Raw genomic sequence first — 17234 nt, 5'->3', positions numbered from 1 at the left:
GCCAATTGGGGAATAAAGCCGTGAAAATAAAAGTAGCAAATATGTTGAGAGGAAAGGAAAGAAAGAATAGATATGCAAAATTAAATAGAGATAGATGAAGAAGTGTTTATTTACATTTGGGCTTCATTGGTGGTGCAGAGGGCAAAGCATCTGCCTGCAATGCGGGAGACCTGGCTTTGATCCCCATGTCTGGAAGATCCCCTGGAGAAGGAAATGGCAACCAACTCCAGTCCTCTTCCCTGGAAAATTCCATGGAGGGAGGAGCCTGCTAGCCTATACAGTCCTTGGGATCGCAAAGAGTTAAATATGCAAAGTTAAATAGAGGTAGATAAAGAAGATTTATATACATTAAAGATTAACTGCAAGGGGGAAAGAACAGTAGGAAAAGCAAAGTAGATGTAGAAAAAATAATAATAGGTTTAAAAAATTAAAGAAAGAAAGAAAAAAAGGAAGACACCCCAGAACTGCAAAAGCCCAACCTAGAGGCAGGGGTTTACAACAACAATAAAAAATGTGACTATGAAAAAAAAGAAGAAAAAACTCAAAAGTTTAATTAGATTTCATAGTGCCAGTAAAATCTACAACTACAACAGAAAGTAAATGTGAAAGTGCTGCACTCAAAATGCCAGCAAATTTGGAAAACTCAGCAGTGGCCCCAGGACTGGAAAAGGTCAGTTTTGATTCCAATCCCTAAAAAAGGCAATGCCAAAGAATGCTCAAACTACTGCACAATTGCACTCATATCACATGCTAGTAAAGTAATGCTCAAAATTCTCCAAGCCAGGCTTCAAAAATACATGAACTGTGAACTTCCACATGTTCAAGCTGGTTTTGGAAAAGGCAGAGGAACCAGAGATCAAATTGCCAACATCCATCAGATCATTGAAAAAGCAAGAGAGTTCCAGAAAAACATCTCTTTCTGTTTTATTGACTATGCCAAAGCCTTTGACTGTGTGGATCACAACAAATGGTGGAAAATTCTGAAAGAGATGGGAATACCAGACCACCTGACCTGCCTCCTGAAAAACCTGTATGCAGGTCAGGAAGCAACAGTTAGAACTGGACATGGAACAGACTGGTTCCAAATAGGAAAAGGAGTACGTCAAGGCTGTATATTGTCACCCTGCTTATTTAACTTCTATGCAGAGTACATCATGAGAAACTGGTTTGGAAGAAGCACAAGCTGGAATCGAGATTGCCAGGAGAAATATCAATAACCTCAGATAGGCAGATGATACCACCCTTATGGCAGAAAGTGAAGAAGAACTAAAGAGCCTCTTGATGAAAGTGAAAGAGGAGAGTGAAAAAGTTGGCTTAAAGCTCAACATTCAGAAAACTAAGATCATGGCATCTGGTCCATCACTTCATGGGAAATAGATGGGGAAACAGTGGAAACAGTGGCTGACTTTATTTTTCTGGGCTCCAAAATCACTGCAGATGGTGATTGCAGCCATGAACTTAAAAGACGCTTACTCCTTGGAAGAAAAGTTACGACCAACCTAGATAGCATATTACAAAGCAGAGACATTGCTTTGCCAACAAAGATCCATCTAGTCAAGGCTATGGTTTTTCCAGTAGTCATGTATGGATGTGAGAGTTGGACTATAAAGAAAGCTGAGTGCCGAAGAATTGATGCTTTTGAAGTGTGGTGTTGGAGAAGACTCTTGATAGTCTGTTGGACTGCAAAGAGATCCAACCAGTCCATCCTAAAGGAGATCAGTCCTGAGTGTTCATTGGAAGGACTGATAATGAAGCTGAAACTCTAGTACTTTGGCCACCTGATGCGAAGAGCTGACTCTTTGGAGAAGATCCTGATGCTGGGAAAGATTGAAGGTGGGAGAAAAAGGGCACGACAGAGGAAGAGATGGTTGAATGGCATCACTGCTCAATGGATGTGAGTTTGGGTAGACTCCGGGAGTTGGTGATGGACAGGGAGACCTGGCATGCTGCAGCACATGGAGTCACAAAGAGACGGACATGACTGAGCGACTAAACTGAACTAACTGAACAACGGGAGGGGGCGGAGAAAGGAGAAAAAGCAAAAAAGTCCAAAAGAATCTACAGAACAAGTCAAAACATAAGAATAATGAATGTTTTTCTTGAGTCACTGCTGTCAGATCCTTTCCCTTGCTGGGAGTCACAGTCCACTTCGCCTCCCTAGGATGCCCTCCAATACTGTGCTGATCTCTGGACCTGTTGCGGGGGCAGCTCAGATTCTAATCCGGACCTACTCCTCTGTGTTCTTGCCTCTAATGTCCAGAACTGTCAGAACTCATGCGTTTTCTTATTGGGAGCTCTCAATCACCTTTTATATATTCCATAGGCACAGAGTCTACCTAGTTGATTGCTTGGATTTAATCTGTAGCTTATACAGCTGGTGGGAAGGTTTTTAGTCTTTTTCCTTAGTCACACTGCCCCTGCGTTTCAATTGTGGTTTTACTTCCACCTCTGCATGTCGGTCTTTCACTGGGGTTTGCTCCTGAAGCTGCCCTGGAGGATTTGGGTGTTTGCCCCTGTGAGGGCCAGTTTTGGAGGTGGTACAGCTGCTTGGGTCACAGGGATTCTGGCACCAAAGGTACTCAGGGGAGTTGGTGGCTAGGGAAGCAGGAAATTTAGTGCTGTAGAAGGGTATGGCAACCAGTATTGGCCAATATGCTCCATTATTGCCTGGAGAACCTCTGTCCCTGACAGAGAAGCCTGGAAGGCCACAGTCTACAGGGTCACAAAGAGTCGGACAGGACTGAAGTGACCCTACACGCATAGAGGCAAGACTTTTTTTTGCCTGTGGCAGCTCCGCTTCAGTGAGAGTTGAGAATGAAGGTGGTGCAGCTGCTTGGCTTTTGGGGACCCTTGTGATACCAAGTATGCAGGGACATAGACTACCTCCGCCACAGGCGTTACGGCCCTATCAGAGTCTTTCTCGAGCCTCTTGTAGCTGGTGATCAGAAGGCCTCTTTGCCCAGTCTTTCTCCATAGCTTCACCCATTCAGGCACATAGAGGGGCCCCCCCTGGCTGGAGCCCTACTCAGTAGAGCAGCATGTCAGGCACTTAAAGGGGCTCGCTGGGTAAGGTCCTACTCTGTAGTTCAATGCTTAGGCATTTGATAGGCCAGCCTCTCTGTTGTTTAGCTGCTAATGCTGGTATGTGGGGGAAGAGAGGCTATGGTGATAGCTCCACCCCTTACATGTGACTCAGCGGCATCACCTTGCTTCCATGGCTGCCCAGCTTTACTTCACGCAGGCTTTTCCCATCACAATCTCTTCCCTCCCATCCCCTCAATACATCTCTCCTAAGTCAACAGTAGCCCTTGCCCTGGGATTGCTCTACGATCCCTAAACTCCAGCTCCTAGCCACTGCACCTTCCAGGAGATCTATGTCCCTGTCCCGTGTATGTATGGCTGCAGCAAGGACTGTCTGATTCTCATTCCATTTAGGCTGCCACAGATCAGCTGATTCACTCTCAGCCTTAAATGTTTCTCCTCTGACTCAGACAATTACCCCGATGTGGGGATCCGACCCCTGCTTCAGTTCCCCCACCTGTCGAGGGCAGGTCCAGTCCTACTAACACTCCTGTTTTTTCCTCCTAGTTCCTTCATCCTACCGAGTTTTGCATGATTTTATATATTCTTGCCCTCTGGTCAGGTACTCCTGTCTGATCTCAGCTGGTGTTCTGTGTGCACTTATGTGTCTGAAGGTATATTCCTGATGTATCTGTGGAGACAGATGCACTCCATGTCCACCTACTCCTCTGCCATCTTGTTCTCCCCCAAAACTCCAGTATTAAATGTAAGAATCCAGTGATATGGCCAGTTACAAAATAAGTATTTTAAAAATAAACTGTTTCTTTTATACTAGTAAGAATAAATTAGTTATTATAATACAAAAATAAAATGCTATTCTCAATATGAACACAAATTATCACCTGCAAACAATTAGAAATGTGCTAAACTTACAAGAAAGAAAGAATAATAGTTTACAAATGGACATATCAGAGGCTTGAATAAATGAAATATATACTTTGTCCCTAGAGGGAAAAACTAATAAAGATGTCAACTCCTCTCCAAAGTAATAAATCCCTTTAATGCATCTTCAGTGAAAATCGATAAGAGGAGACTATAGGCATTGTGACAAGATGATTCTAAAATTCACCTGAGGAATTTCCTGGCAGTCAGTGGCTAGGACTCTGTGCTTCCACTGCAGGGGGCACGAGTTCAACCTGTGGTGGGGAAACTGATATCCCACATGCCACTCAGCACAGCCAAAATAATAATAATAATAATAGTAATAGTAAAAAATAATAGTAAATAAAATTCATCTGGAAGAATAGATAAGTGAAAACCCATAAGACAATATGGCAGTTTACTTATGGGTAGATATATGTGAAATTAAATTTTTAGAACATATACTGAAAGGTTCCACATACAATTCATGTTGGTGATTACTTCTGCAGTAGGATGAAGCTGGAGTGGGTCAGGGACTTGGAATCAATCTGTTACATTTTATACAGATACATCTTTTCCTAAGACACATGTCTGAAGCAACTATGTTACAATATTAATATATTGATAAAATGTGAAAAGTGAACAAATGAAAATGTCATTCAACCATGTCTGACTCTACCTTAGTAGGTGGTATTACATTATCCTCTGCAATTTTTTTTTTTTTTTTTTTTGGCTATGCTGCATAGCATGTGGGATCTTAGTTCCCCAACCAGGGATTGAACCTGTGCCTCCTGCATTGGAAAAGCAGAGTATTAACCACTGGACCACTAGGGAAGTCCCTCTCTGCACTTTTTTGTTTTTATGTATTTTTTTCTAAAAAGACTGAGGGGGATGTGGAGTCTGCACTGCAAGATATTCTGAATTCTCAATAATTAGTAATTAAATTTATTTATTTTCTTGGGCTCCAAAATCACTGCAGATGGTGACTATAGCCATGAAATTAAAAGACACTTGCTCCTTGGAAGAAAAGCTATGACCAACCTAGATAGCATATTAAAAAGCAGAGACATTATTTTGCCAACAAAGGTCTGTCTAGTCAAAGCTATGGTTTTTCCAGTAGTCATATATGGATGTGAGAGTTGGACTATAAAGAAAGCTGAGTGCTGAAGAATTGATGCTTTTGAACTGTGGTGTTGAAGAAGACTCTCGAGAGTCCCTTGGACTGCAAAGCGATCAAACCAGTCCATCCTAAAGGAAATCTGTCCTGAATATTCACTGGAAGGACTGATGCTGAAGCTGAAACGCTAGTACTTTGGTCACCTGATGTGAAGAACTGACTCATTTGAAAAGACCCTGGTGCTGAGAAAGATTGAAGGTGGGAGGAGAAGGGGATGACAGAGGATGAGATGGTTGGATGGCATCACCGACTTGATGGACATGAGTTTGAGTAAGCTCCAGGAGTTGGTGATGGACAGGGAAGCCTGGCATGCTGCAGTCCATGGGGTCACAAAGAGTCAGACATGACTGAGTGACTGAACTGAACCAAACTGATTACATTATCCTCTGCAATTTTTGTTTTGGCGGGGGCAGGGGTGTGGTGCTATGCTGCCAACATGTGGGATCTTAGTTCCCCAACCAGGGATTGAACCTGTACCTCCTGCATTGTTAAAGCAGAATATTAACCATTGGTCTGCCAGGGAAATCCCTCTCTGCACATTTTTGTTTTTATGTAATTTTTTTTTCCAAAAAGAAGACTGAGGGGGATGTGGAGTCTGCACTGCAAGATATTTTGAGTTCTCAATAATTAATAGTTAAAGGGGCATCATTTTGTCCACAAATAAACCAATGACACTGAAAAGAAAGCTAGTAAAAGACCAAAGGAAGGAGGTGTTTCAAATTAGGGAGGAAATCAACAGAGGCTCTTAGTGATGTTCTCACCATCATGCATCAGAATTTCTTCTAGAGGTTAAAGAAAGTGAAAAATGAAACTATGAAAGAGCAAAAAGAAAATGCTATTGCCTATTCATCTGATCTCAGGGTAGAGAAGGTCAAAATCTCCTCACGAAACCTCTTGCCACCCCTGGGCCTTTGTACAGGCTGTTTCCTGTCTGGAACCCTCTTTCCTCTCCTCTCACTCCTGCATTCATTCCCCAGGAAGGCTTCCATCTCCTCCCTCATCTACTGACTACATTAAGGCTCTCTTGGCACCATGTACCTCTCCTTTGTGTCATTTGTCACTTCGGTAACATTGTTTTTGTTTGTGTGATTATTTGACTAATGATCTGGAAAACCAGCTCCAAAAGACATGCTTGGGTTTCCCAGGTGGTACTAGTGGTAAAGAACCTGCCTGCCCAATGCAGGAGATGTAAAACATGTGAATTCAGTCCCTGGGTGAGGAAGATCCCCTGGAGGAGGGCATGGCAACCCACTTCAGTATTCTTGCCTGGAGAATCCTATGGACAGAGGTACCTGGTGGGCTTCAGTCCATGGGGTTGCAAAGAGTCGGACATGACTGAGCGACTTGGCACACTCGCATACAAGGACAGGCCTTACCTGTTTTACTTCATTCGAAAGTGAAGTGTCTCACCTACACTGTTGATATATTGTAGGAGTTTGATAACTATCTGTTGGCTGAATGAATGCATGAGCGGTGGCTGAGAAGAGTTGTTTTTTCCTGCTTATTTTCATATGAGGTATACCTATGGGGATCTCTGTAATCCAGCCATCTGAGTGCCACACCTTTTACAGGTTTGGAGCATCTGTGGTCTTTGTGATTGGCATGGCTGCACCTTGGGCACATGGGGCAAATGACTTCTCAGCCTCCCTTCACAGACATCAGATTCTAGAAGTGACTCCTTTTAGAGCCACTGAAAAGCCAATTTTGCCTTAGCTTCTAGAAGAAGGAACCAGCTCACGTGTGGGACTGTGAACTTGCTGCTAGATTTGTCTTCCTTTCCCCAGTGAGTTCTTTTACCCATGGCAATTGTCCCTGGAAGATGATGGAGTTAAAGTCTCGTAGGCATAGAGGACCACAGTCTTTCTCCAGATGGGTCTCCCTGGGCTTTGGGACATAGCCAGAATCACAGCTCTGGCCATTCCATCTCACAATAGTCCCTTCCTGTGGAAATAACCAGATGTCTAGTTCTCCAATTGCTGGTGTGTGGTCTCCTTAGGATTTTTTTTTCCTCTAAAGATTTATTTGTTTATTTTGGGCTGTCCTGGATCTTTGTTGCTGTGCTTGGGCTTCTCATTGTGGGGGCTTCTCTTGTTTTGGAGCATAAGCTCTAGGCACACAAGCTTCAGTAGTTGTGGTGTGTGGGCTCAGTACTTGTGACTCACAGGCTCTAGATCTCTGGCTCAATAGCTGTGGTGCACGGGCTTATTTGCCATTCGGTATATGGGATCTTCCTGGATCAGGGGTCAAACCCATGTCTCCTGCATTGGCAGGCAGATTCTCAACCACTGGACCACCAGGAAAGCCATGTTAGGTTTTTAATCTTTCTGGCAAATGCATTTGGAAATACAGTTTTGAGAATGAGATGATAATTAATGGTTGTGTATTCATACTAGAGTATATACAAGAGCTGAACAGAGGACTGTTGTCCTTGGAGGGGCAGCCCCTCAAGGGGAGAGAGATGCTGAGGGAAATCTGAAGTGGGCACACATCTTCCTGGGCAGGGCTACATCGCTGGAACATGAGAAGGAAGTGCAATGACATCAAGCTCCCAAAGAGGAACAGGTGGGCGTTTTCTCTGACCTGCACACTTAGCCAAATCGGTGTTACCATCCCGTTGGGCCTCAGACCCCGAGATGGCCCTGGAGTTAAGGTTGTGGGGTCTTGAACCCAGGTGTCCACCCAATTGTCTCTAGATGAATAAAGGCTCTGTCTCACACAACTAATGCCCCCACTCTTTTCAAGGTGGCTATTGCTGAATCTAATAGAATATGTTTAAAGTGTGACTGAATGTAGAGAGGCTTTTTTATCTCCTGTGTCTTTTTTCAATCAAGGATTTTAGAATATATGATTATTACTCATGCACGCATGCTAAGTCACTTCAGTCATGTCCGATTCTGTGCGACCCTGTGGGCTGTAGCCTGCCAGGTTCCTCTGTCCATGGGATTATCCCATCAAGAATACTGGAGTGGGTAGCCTCGCTCTCCTCCTAGTAGGTACAACAGCAAATAACAGACTGAGGAGCCAGAGGACATCAGCTGTATTCTCTAAATACAGCTGTCTTCTGTGGTGTAGCAGGTAACAAGTACTATTTTTAAAAGTAGCTTTAAGAGAGCTTATTTTTGAAAACTTAACTTAGAGTGAAACCCTTCTCAAAGAACATGCTCTGTTAGGGTTTTCGTTTTATGTAATGAAAGAACAATTATACCAGGAGAAAAAAATAGAAATTACATCTCTTAAGCAGAAGTACAAGGATGGAGTGAAGAAAAACGATAATAACCATTACTGTCTGAGGTGGTACCTATTTTAATGTACTTAAAATGCATGACTATGACTGAGAGATTATGTAAAGGCTGTTTGTCATCACCAAAAAGTACAGGGAGACATTGATGTAGAAGCCATGATTCAGATGAATAAAACTTCCTTCCCACTATCTGTCTAAGGAATCTATCGGAGGAAATTCCGCTCTGCACTGAGAGAAACCCAGCCAAGCCTTGAGGTGTAATAACAAGCAGTTGCCACCATCTATTGAATGCTTACCATGTGCCAGGCACTGTGCTGTACATAAACTATTCTATTTAATCTTCTTGACAAGGCTGGGAGGTATGATCATTCATTTCACAGGTAAAGAAGCTGTGGATGAAGTTACTTGCCCAAGGTCAAGCTGCGAGTAAGGGATGGATCTGGGATAGTGTAGCTCTAAGTCTCACATTGCTAACTGCTATATTTCATCCAGTCCACGGGCACTGTGCTTGGCACCAGGCATTTCCTGGGCCACAAGTGGACTTGCTGGGTCAAAGAGCATGTACCTTTTCACCTTTGACAGGAGTAGCTTGAGGCCCCGGAAAAGTTAAGATTCCAGTTTGAGTCTGAAGACAGGGAAAAAGCCAGTGCCCTGATAGAAAGACAGTCAGGCAGGAGGAATTATCTCTTCCTTTCTATTCCATTCAGGCTGTCAAGTGATTGAATCCTCATTTTGATCTCACATTAGTATTTATGATGACTGATCACCAGATATGCTGCTTTTGTCTTTTGAGCACCTGGTAAGGTTGTAGTTCTTGGTTCTCTCTCCCCTCTTGGGGTTGGTTGAGACCATGTGATAAATTCAAGATCAAGCTTTTATTAATAACTGCTGTTTGGAGACCCTCCAGAGTTCTTTTTTTCATTCCACCCTCATTTTAGAGAATGGGTGTTTCCATCATCTATCTTCCAAGATAATATATGTAATAGATATAATAATGTCTAATGTAATACACACGCAGTACAAGCAAGAAACAGACCTCTGTCACTTTGAGCCATGGACATATAAATCTTGGGAGTTTGTTATAACATTGACTATCCTGACTGCTGCCCACTCCTTGAGAAGGTGGCTGGGGAGACTGCTTTCTAGAAAGCCTCCTTGCCCTCTATAGGGAAAGTCATTATGCTTGTCTGTAAATGCTGTATCCTATCCTCATTCCATGTTATTTTCTGCAAGTACTTCTTAAGGCGACAGTCCACCTCTCTTTTGGAGGGACTCGGCCAATTCAGAGTCAGAATCTTGCAAACCAAGCACGTGGCCACAAGTTTTGATGACCAATTTCCACAAAGAAAAACATTTAAGACTGTTCTAGAAAATCCAACCTTACCTAATCCAGAATGACACTTAGATGGCAGCTGCATTAGTTACCAAAAAAAAAAAAAAAATCATGAAATATTGCTGAAGAGTTATTAAATAGTCTCTAGTCCCTAATGGCGAATTCATTTTCATTTAATAGCAAGTTATTGTGAAGTATAATGAAAAATAGAGAGGCATGCAAAATAAGCTGGCCTCTGTTTCCATTGACATAGTGCCAGTTTCTTGGGTGCAGCATTACAATACTATCCATCTTCATAAAGCACTCCTTGGACGGCATTATGAAACAGCGGGAAGGAATGGCAGATGACAGCTTCATTAGTCATGACTAGGTAATCCTGGCCAATTTCTCCTGGGAATTATTAACACATTCCTAAACACCCCTTGGTTGATGGCATCCAAAAAAGAAGAGAAGGGGATCGGTTATGAGGTCTTGGATGCTATCCAAATCTGGCTACGAGTGAGCTGCAGAAGGTCACTCAGCATCCCTTTTTCCCAGAGCTCTCTGGAAGGCCCTGGAGAATGGGACCTGCCGAGCCAGGATGGACAAGACTGCAAACACTCGCCCATTGCTGAGCCCCTAATGGAAAGAAAAGAATTGGGACGGTTCTTTTGTCTACCTCGCAGACAAATGAATCTGTATCACTTGGTAAATGGATGAATTAGCCCCAAATTCAGTCTTATTGCTGGCTAGAAAACAGGAGCTCCAACAGGGTAAGTGCACAATAAACACCAGAAATTGAGAGGCTCCAATGAATCCTGGCAACCAGGATCCCACTTTCGCCAAAGATTACCTAATCCCCCCAGAGCTTGATCACTTAGCCTGGAGGACTGCAGGAGAAGGTGGCTACTGCCAGTCAAGATTTCCCATGTTTTTGTGACCTTCTGTAGTGAAGCCGCCCTTTCAGTTTCTTGGTGAGCCAGCTGGGTGGGGTTGTGACAGGGACTGGCAGAGAAATGGTTTATTCTGCAGGTCAACTGAGCCTGTATCTGTGGGTTCAGACTCCTGTGCACCATGTTTTGGAAGCTCCCTGGTGCTTTGTGGTATTGCACAAGGACTCGTGAGTTGGTGTGAGACTTAAACGTAATCAGATCTTTGCTCAGCTGCTTATTATCTGTGGGATCTTGGGCAAGTTAACCTTCTCAACCTTCGTTTTCTTATCTGCAAAATAGTGGTAATGATATCTATCTCACAGAGTTTTGTGAGAATTAATTACTACAGCTAGGTAAAGTTCTTGGAAGACTGCCTTAGTAAAGATTTCTTCCATTACATACATATATGTAAGCTATGTCCTGCTTAAAAAGCAAAATCGGAAATAATCAGGTTTATAGGAAAGAAAAATCAGTGTGAATTATTTATATCATCCTCCCATTGCCCTTAACTAAATGATAAGCTCTGTTTTCATTTACTGTTTTTTTGGTTTGTTTGAGCCAGGTGGGCCCTTGGCAGTGAAAGTGTGGAGTCTTAACCACTGGACCGACAGGGAATCCTCCTTTCATTTTCTTTTAAAGAACAGTGATGGCCAAAAACATTTGTAGGTCACCAGACCCTTGTTGCAGAGAAGGCAATGGCATCTCACTCCAGTACTCTTGCCTGGAAAATCCCATGGATGGAGGAGCCTGGAAGGCTGCAGTCCATGGGGTTGCTGAGGGTTGGACACACTGAGCGACTTCACTTTCACTTTTCACTTTCATGCATTGGAGAAGGAAATGGCGACCCACTCCAGTGTTCTTGCCTGGAGAATCCCAGGGACAGGGGAGTCTGGTGGGCTGTGTCTATGGGGTCACAGAGTTGGACACGACTGAAGTGACTTAGCAGCAGCAGCAGCAGCAGCAGCAGACCCTTGTTGAATTTTCACATCAATTCTGTTGTTGTCCCCATTTTCCAGATGAGGAAACTGAGACACAGAGGAGAGATAAGTTCCCCAAAGTCACAGTGGCAGTAAGCTTTGGAGCTGGGATAGGACACCAGATTGTCTGCAGACTCTGTCCTTACCCATCATAGGTATGTCCATGAATCTCTGTTAAATTGGATTGGATGGAATCTAGTAGAGAAGTCCTATTTAAACATCAAGTTTCCTAAGGGCATTTAAATGTTTACACATTGCTATCCTAGGTTGTCTCCCCGGTTCCCCTGTGCTGAGCTAAAGCCTACTCACACTCCCAGTTCTAGATCCTTCGGAAATCTCTCTGGATTTGTTCTATTTGCTCTTTCAACAGTCCTGGCCTCAGCCCCATCACCCACTCAGAGCTCTCACATCATTCATCAGTGGCTCCTGATAAGATGAGAGGGAATGACAGCTGCAGAGGATGCCAGAGAGAGACAGGCAGAGAGGACAGAAGCCAAAAAGTAGAAAGAGTCTGGGGGAAAAGAAGAAGATAACAAAAAAGAACTGTGCATATGTGCTAAGTCGCTTCAGTCACATCTCTGCAACTCTAAGGTCTTTAGCCCACCAGGCTCTTCTGCCCATGGGTTTCTCCAGGTAAGAATACTGGAGTGGGTTGCCATGCCTTCCTCCAGGAGATCTTCCTGACCCAGGGATTGAACCCATGTCTCCTGTATCACCAACTCAAAGGACATGAGTTTGAGTAAACTCCGAGAGTTGGTGATGTACAGGGAGACCTGGCGTGCTGCAGTCCATGGGGTTGCAAAGAGTCAGTCGCTTATGACTGAGTGACTGAACTGAACTGAACTCCTGCATTGACAGGCGAGCTCTTTACTACCAGCGCCAACCGGAAAGCCCAGTAAGGAAGAGCTGCTGCTGCTGCTGAGTCGCTTCAGTCGTGTCCGACTCTGTGCGACCCCATAGACAGCAGCCCACCAGGCTCCGCCGTCCCTGGGATTCTCCAGGCAAGAACACTGGAGTGGGTTGCCATTGCCTTCTCCAAAGAAAGAACTAAAGGTACTTAAATCTCAAGGTGGATTTTATTTTTAAGTATTCTATATTATAAAGTCTGACTATTGTCAGAACTTTTTTCCCCTGCTACCTCTGGCTTTTGTGAAACAGTGATGTGTTTTCACTTTAGCCATCAAGGAAGACTCTTATTTTTAGTGATTCCTGATACCAATTAGATTTTTAGCAATGACAATCATGAAAATTTTTTAAATACTTTCTTTGAAATCAATTTAAGTGTATTGTTTTGTTTCATTTTGTTTTTTGGTTTGAAGCTATTTCAGTGATTTCTTTAAAAAAAAAAAGTAAAAAAGTTTAAATCCAGTTGGAATTTAATACCAATTCTGATAATTTGGTAAATCTTTATTAAGTGCCTCCTACATCTGTGGCACTGTGCCAAGTCCCACACCAAGAATAAATAAAGATCACCTGTGACTCAGTGGTAACGAATCCATCTGCCAGTGCAAGAGATGCAGGATTGATCTTGGGGTTGGAAAGATCCCTGGAGGGGAGGGAGATGGCAGTGGTGTTCAGGATGGGGGGACACATGTGCACCCATGGCTGATTCGCAAAAACCATCACAATATTGTAAAGTAATTATCCTCCAATTAAAATTAATTAATTATTAAAAAAAAAAAAAAGAAAGATCCCCTGAAAAAGGAAATGACAATTCACTCCAGTATTCTTGCCTGGGAAATCCCATGAACAGAGGAGCCTGGTGGGCTACAGTCCATGGGTCACACAGAGTCAGACACAACTGAGCAATTAAACAACTACCTTGGTAGATCCTCTAGTCTAGCCGGAGCTCCTCAGGCTTGTAGGGCATCGGTCTCTTGGGAAACTTGTTAGAAGTTTGCCTGTGTGGGCTCTGCTCCAGGACTGCCTGAGTCAGTAGGTGATTCTGATGCATCTAAACATTCAAGACATACTGGTGGAGGATAGGCACCTTCTGTAGCAATCATACACCTCAGCTTTAGAGAGATATCCAGGACTCTGAAAGCACCTTAGCTACCTACCCACTGTCTTCGTACAGCTCCTCGGAGTCCACGCAGGCTCCACCCTGAAGCGGGTGGCATGGGTGGGCTGGGACCAGAGACCAGATCAATCTTTACGTATTATACGTGATGGGGAGCTGAGTGTTCCAGTTAAAAATTCAGGAGGTCCAGAGTTCACTTTGGGTCATTGGTAAAGATCTTTTAGAGTTTAAAAATCAGAAAAATTTGGATTTGAAAAAACTTTTAAAAATTTATTTATTTATATATTTTTGGCTGCACTGGATCTTCATTGCTTTGCATGGGTTTTCTCTAGTTGTGGTGAGCAGGGGCTACCCTGCATTGTTTGCTCAGGCTTCTCCTTGCAGTGGCTTTTCTTGTTGCAGAACACAGGCCCTAGGCATGCTGGCTTCAGTAGTTGCAGTGCACAGGCCCAGTAGTTATGGCACACGAGCTCAGTTGCTCTGCGGCCTGTGGGGTCTTCCCAGACCAGGAATCGAACCTGTGTCCCCTACAGTGGTTTCTTATCCACTGTGTCACCAGAAAGGTCCTGAAAAAAAAATTTGTTTTGCATGTGCCTATCTTAGCTCCTGATTTGCATGAGAGAAGCCTGTCTTCTTTAATCACACTTGTACATCTCTGGAAATGCCAAATATAGTAAGTTCATAAGTGACTATATAATATAGAATATATACTTGTGCTTCTAAACCAGCAAAGTGCCAATGGAAAAATATTCTTGAAGTTCTAATTGTTCCTTCTTCCATGGCTACAAATTTCTATAAACTGTTTTTCTGATAATATTCCTGCCCCACCTTATTTTTTTTTCCTCCAAACTAAAATAAAGGGAATGATTCAAATGACTGGCTCTTCATTTCTCAGTAACTTGGGTGAGGTCACCACAGTAAGTTTTACTTTACACAGTTTGAATCAGGTCAATCTGAAAAACAAGAGCAAGATTATGTAACAGCAGAGATTCGTATGTGTGTGTGTGTTGGGTTATTGGAACCATTTTTATAAAGTAGTGAGTAGTTTATAGAGAAGCTAGTTGGTGATACTTTTCCATTGTATTTGAACTTACTATGTCAACAAGCCATATTGAGCACTGGCTGAGGACTACCCTTATTCCAAGGACATAAATATTCTTTTCCTACATAGAATGTAAGTTCCTCAAGAGAGGATCAAGATTATATCTTTTTTTCTCTCCGCATAAGAGGGGCAGGAGAGATGAAAAGGGGTGAGGGGGGAAGGAGGTGGGATTTAGGTGATAAGGCTCTTGCCCTACAGGTGAAAGCAGTGTGATTTTAACATGATAAAGATGTAGGTCAGTGAAACTGACTAGAGAGCTGGACCTGGATCTAAAAATATAGAATAATTAAATAAAGGATTTTGTGAGCATCACAAAGGGAAAGGAAAAATGATTCAATAAATGGTTTTGTACACAAAGATTAAAGTTAGGGGGAAGAGAACTTGAGATTAGTACATTAACCACATCCTGAAATGAATTTACCCTGGCACTTGTTAACTGTTCCTAAACCTTCTCTTTCTCCATGTGCTGGTGTACAGAGGCCCACTCAGACCCCACACTGAACTAGTTGGTCAGCAGGGTGGCTGCTTCATTACAAGTGAACCATTACTACTGCCACAGCATTGGGGCTGACCTGGGAACGAACCCAGCTGAATTCCAGAGTGATGTGGTGCTTGGATAAAGGACACACTGCAAATTGACTAGACATCAACTCATGGAAACCTAAAGAGGGTAATCATGTTTGTGATCTGGGAGGATGGCCAGGGTGGGGAGGGGGGTGGCATTTGGAGCCTCTCAGCTACTCTGTTAATCTAGCTTCTAATAGAGTACCTGGCACACAGCAGGGGCTGAACACATGTTTGTGGACTGAGTGACATTTGTGTCATGGTGCCTTGCTTGGTAGACCTCAGTGCTGACAGTTGTGGTTGTTGTTGCCTGAGCCCAGAGCTCATTAAAGTATAAAGAGTCTTCACACTCAAGGTCCCCTGGGAGCATTTCTCTGATATTCCAGAGTGGAACCCGGGATCAAGAGAAGCAAGATCGAAGATTAAATTCAGCATATTAAAGACACAGGCAGAAGACCAGGGCCAAGATCAACGCCCAGGCTTCCAAATGCCTGGCTGGCTGCCACCTCTAGCAGGAAACATTGCCCTATCCTCCAGGGATGGAATGGCCCAGAAAATATTGAACAGAAAGGGGAATGAGAGTTGGGTCTGGGCCTTCCTTCCCCACACTGGCTGCACAGGCGTTCAGCCGGCTTTGCTTCCTGTGTCTCGGAGGACACTGTCTCCACCAGTTCCTCTCTCTTCCCCTCCCCCTTGCCTGGAGTGTAACCAGGCATTCTCAGATCCCCGTGTTGGAGTGAGGCGGATGGTGGACACATGTGGGCCGATTGCCTGCAGCTTCAGTTGATCCTGGCTTGGGAGTGAGGAGAGGGGGCTGGGAAGAAAATTCAAGTCTCATTCTTAAGTGATGTGGAAATGTATTGCCATTGGCTCTTATTAGGTAGCTCTAAGCCAGTGAGGAAAGAAATGTTTTCATTGGCGGAAGAACACATTTGACATCCACATATGTGTGTGTCTACTTTTGAGCAGACTGCAGAAACGTGTGGCTTTGGTCCTTGCTGCTCCTCTGTCTAGTGAATTCTACCAGTGGTTCAAGGTCTAGCTCAGTGCCTGCCTCAAACAGAAGGGTTTTCTTGATAAACTCAGTCTGTACTGATTTGCCCATGATCTCAGCTCTTGATGCAGTTACCATGTTCACCACAGTGAAGGCAGATTTACTGTAAAGTGAAAGAAGTTTAGGCTTTAGAACTTCTAATAATTTAGTCCTTTCTTGGGATCATATGGTCATATGCTTTTGATAAAATTGCAGATGTAAGATATTTTAATTGCAAGGGCTAAGGATATTGTCTTCTCCCACTCAAGCTTCCCCCTCCCTCAATTTTCCCTACAGGAGTTGTGTGTTGATGGGGACTCCAGCTAAGGAGAACCTGAATTGGAGATTTATTTGTTTGGGGTTCTATGGATCTATTCAGGTGGTTCACACTTATTTCCATGTTATCAGAATCAGAATGGAATACTACCAATGTCCTCAGGACATGCTCATCTGGCATCATGGGTCCTATTGCAATATCGATGTGTCCCACTGTGCCTGACACTGGAAAAGAAGAAGAGTCAAATGCGCAGAAATAGATGCTAGTCTGAGGAATGTTCTTTTAACCCCCAGATGTACAAAATTGTCAGTGGAATATTTGGTTCTCATTGATGTCTACTCAAAACAGAAATCACCTGCAGGAAAACACTCAATAATGTAGTGTATATGATTTTAACACATCTTACTACCATGATGTTAGAACGAGAATCAGTGCAAAATAGAATTGGCCAGAATTCTTGTGTTAGTGGGCTTCCCTGTGGCTCAGGCAGTAAAGAATCTGCCTGCAGTGTAGGAGACTTGGGTTTGATCCTGGGGTTGGAAAGATCTCCTGGAGAAGGGAATGGCAATCCATTTCAGTATTCTTTTTTAAAAAATTAATTTATTTTTTTTAATAGGAGGCTAATTACTTTACAATATTGTGGTGGTTTTGCCATAC

Source organism: Oryx dammah, unplaced genomic scaffold (assembly GCF_014754425.2).
Source record: "Oryx dammah isolate SB20612 unplaced genomic scaffold, SCBI_Odam_1.1 HiC_scaffold_3, whole genome shotgun sequence".
Taxonomy (NCBI): domain Eukaryota; kingdom Metazoa; phylum Chordata; class Mammalia; order Artiodactyla; family Bovidae; genus Oryx; species Oryx dammah.
This window is presented reverse-complemented; position numbering follows the sequence as displayed.